This window comes from Cenococcum geophilum, assembly GCF_001692895.1.
Source record: "Cenococcum geophilum 1.58 unplaced genomic scaffold K441scaffold_14, whole genome shotgun sequence".
Classification (NCBI taxonomy): Eukaryota; Fungi; Ascomycota; class Dothideomycetes; order Gloniales; family Gloniaceae; genus Cenococcum; species Cenococcum geophilum.
This window is the reverse complement of record NW_027137572.1, coordinates 1,065,149-1,068,564: the sequence shown is the minus strand read 5'-3', so window position 1 is coordinate 1,068,564 and position 3,416 is coordinate 1,065,149.

Below are 3,416 nucleotides of genomic sequence, written 5' to 3'. Positions count from 1 at the left end.
ATCGCTTGGTAGTGAATACGCCTTAAATAACTTATCTAGCTTTAACTTAAGAGAGGGGCAGAACTTCTGGAGCTCCTTAAAGGCCTATATATGTTTAGGCGAGCCTCACAGCCACTAAACAATATTATGCACCTTACCAATTAAGCTCTTCTTCCTCCACTTAGTATACTAATCTTCCTCGCTTATGCTTACAAGCCTCCTCTTAAAAAGGCTTATACCGTTACTAAATACAATTACCTTTACTATAAGGTTAAGGATATAGCCAGAACACCTAATACGGCGTTGCTTAGCGTCCCATCCACACCGGGTAGATAGAAGATTGATGACTCTATTATTCGTGGTTACATTATCGGCAATAAGGAAGCTAAGCTTATAGGTAATATCATAGCGTTCGAATATGCTAGAGAGAAGAGCTGCTATATTCTTACTAGTCTTAGAGCTATAGATTTCAGGTAAGCCAATTGGAAGAGCCCATAGATGGCCAAGCTGGTTAGCAAAGTAGGCCACCACTAATAGAATATAGAGGTTACTACGTAAACTCTAAGCGTTAAAGCTTATATATATCCTGCCAATTATATTCCGTATAAGCTTAGCAACAGCTTTACAGGCTTTAATATATCGTACCTTAATCTACTTACGGCTAATACCATAAGAGTTAGGGCAGATACTATCTGCGGTAGGATTTAAGAGCTTAATAAGGCGCTACAGCTAAGGGCTTATGCTTTAGCGCCTAGTAATTCCTTCTATAATAATGAACTTAGTGAATAGCTTCCGCGCCTTATCTAAATTAACTAGGGTAACTAGGTTATAGGATATTATAGGCGCGGTTCTGGAGGTAGGAGAGGCAGGAGAGGCAGAAGGATTCTTAGTAGTAAGATTAGCACCATTATAACTAATACGGTGGTGCCTCTGGAGGTATTTAATAATATAAGAAGTTCTACTTATAGCAAATATAAAGTTATACTAAGCTTTTTAGAAGACGCCTATTACTCGCTATTAGATTATTAGTATTATAAATAAAGTATCTAAAGCTTAACGTATACTACTCGTAGGCCTAGTAATTACGCCCAGATCGGTTCTTAACTGGATAGCTATAAGCCTATATATATGACTTCCGGGCGCGCCAGCGGCGTAGAAAGGAAGGCTTATAACTAAATAGAAGGTCCTTCCGGGTTATTACTTAACGGCCGTTCTTTATAAATTGCTTCTCATTGCTTTCTTAATAAATATCGGAGTCTTCTGCTTCGGAATTATTGGGAGGAGAGTCTACAATAATATAATCAGCGGTCTCTTAAACAGTAGAGCCTGTAGGAGAGTAAGTGCTCTTAGGAGGGCTGCTGCGAAGGCAGCTTAGTAAGCTGCTAGAGCTATTAGAAGACAACGCGTGGCTATAAGAAGAGCCTATAGAGCAGTAGGAGGCAGTCGGAACTCGAGTAACAAAGCGATCTATGATAATTGACAGATAGAGGAAGTAAAAGAGGTAGTTTAACGATATAGAAACGACTTGGTAGAGAGTTCTCTTTAAGGGTTATTAACCTTTTATGTTGTGATTTTAATCGCATCGCGTTCGCGTTCTTGTCACAACACGCGTATAATAGCGCGTGCTCTAAACGCGTAACAAATTTTCTGGCAGCCATTATAACTATATTAAAGTAGTTTCTACGCCTTAGAATAGTAAAATTAGATATAGCGATAGTGTAGTGTTGGTAAGAGAAAGGAGTTAACGATGCGGGCAAGTTAAAGTTGTTTTCTGCGTATGGTTTAAACCTTAATCTAGCCAATTAGATTAATAGGATTAAGGTTATATGTACGGGCCTCCCCCATAACTTAAATCTTATAACACCCCGTAATGTGCCTCCTTAATTACTACCACCTAATCCCCTACCCCTTAATTACCACCTAATGCAGTAATATTAATCCTATTACGCTTAGGCTTTTAAATAGCGTGTATAAGACGTAAATTGGGCAACTTTTGGCTGGTCCTAGGCCCGATTTTATACCTCCCCTAAGCCTATCACTAAACTAACTTTAGGGTAAATAACCACATGAGGCCATCTTACTATAATAGCTCTACCGGAAGGCCTCCTGTCCGCGCCTCCAATACAGTGGCTTCTAACAGCGTGTATCACCATTAAATTAAGTTAATTTAGGGCTTACGAACTAACTCTTAGATCCATCCTAAAGCTCATTTCCTCCTAGGCCTATACCGTCATCAGCTACTTCTAATACTGCCACTAATACTTACTTCTACACCTAATATCCGGCCTCAATCGGATGCAATCTGGATTAAGACGAATAACCTCATGGACTGACTGGATTGGGCAGCTAAAAATAGGGCGATCAATCGGGCGTCAGTTAGACTACGGACTGGCCGCTTAATCGACCACGCTGATTAAGACCCTCCTATAAGTCACCTATAGGTCGACCGTAGGTCGAGCGCCATGGGGCCGTCGAAGCTGGCCTGTGTTTCCACTGCCTAGAGCTTTGCCCGTGTTTCCACCTCGTTGGGCCATCTGGTCGCCGTCGCGTCGCCATCACATCGCTGTCGCGTCGCTATCGCGTCTCTATCCAGGTCGCGCGCACCACGCCTATTAAGACCCTCTTCTAAGTTACCTGGGTGTACGGATACCAGATAGGCCCTCGTAGAGGGGCCTTAACGAGTTCTCTAGGCAGGGCCTTAACAAGTTCTTCGCGGTGGCCTTAGGGCCTTAACAAGTTTCGTACGATTCTGCAACGCGTTAACCTTAACAAGTTCTTATAAAAAGAGGTTCCCTACGCCCTCGCCGCGTCCCTTTGCGATCTCAGAGCTAGTGCAAGCCCAAGGGTATCCTGTTGTACGCCTAGGACGCGTCCACGTCGACTGGCTGTAATAAGGCCAGTTTCGGGCCTGGCTACGAGCCGGGTAGTCGTACATCGGGTGGTTTTCGTATCCCAGTTTCCCTTAATAGGCCTCCCTAGATGGTAGAGCGAGAGCCCCAAGCGGAGGCAGTAGGGCTCCCAATGTTGTTAAGGACGACGCGGACGCGTCGCAGGCTCAACACCACAGAGCCGCAACGCCAGCGCGCTGCACGCGCTGCGGCGGCTCTCTACCATCGCCTCTGCACTTGGCCATCGTAAGGAATTGATTCCTGATGATGTTTCCACCCGCGGCGACGTGGACGCGTGCAGTAGGGCTTCGCGGGCGGGGTACTATTACGGGAGTTACCTATATACGTTTGTCCTATAACACCTATATACGTACTATTGCAACCACTATATCTTTAACTACGTTTTCTAACCTGTTTTTGTTTTATATTAAACGTCTTAAACCATTACGCGTTAATATACTTAGCATAGTTAATAGCTAGCAATTAAGCTTATTTATAAACTGCTTTGTTAACTCCGTAATAATATACTACTATCTCCATGTTTAATGT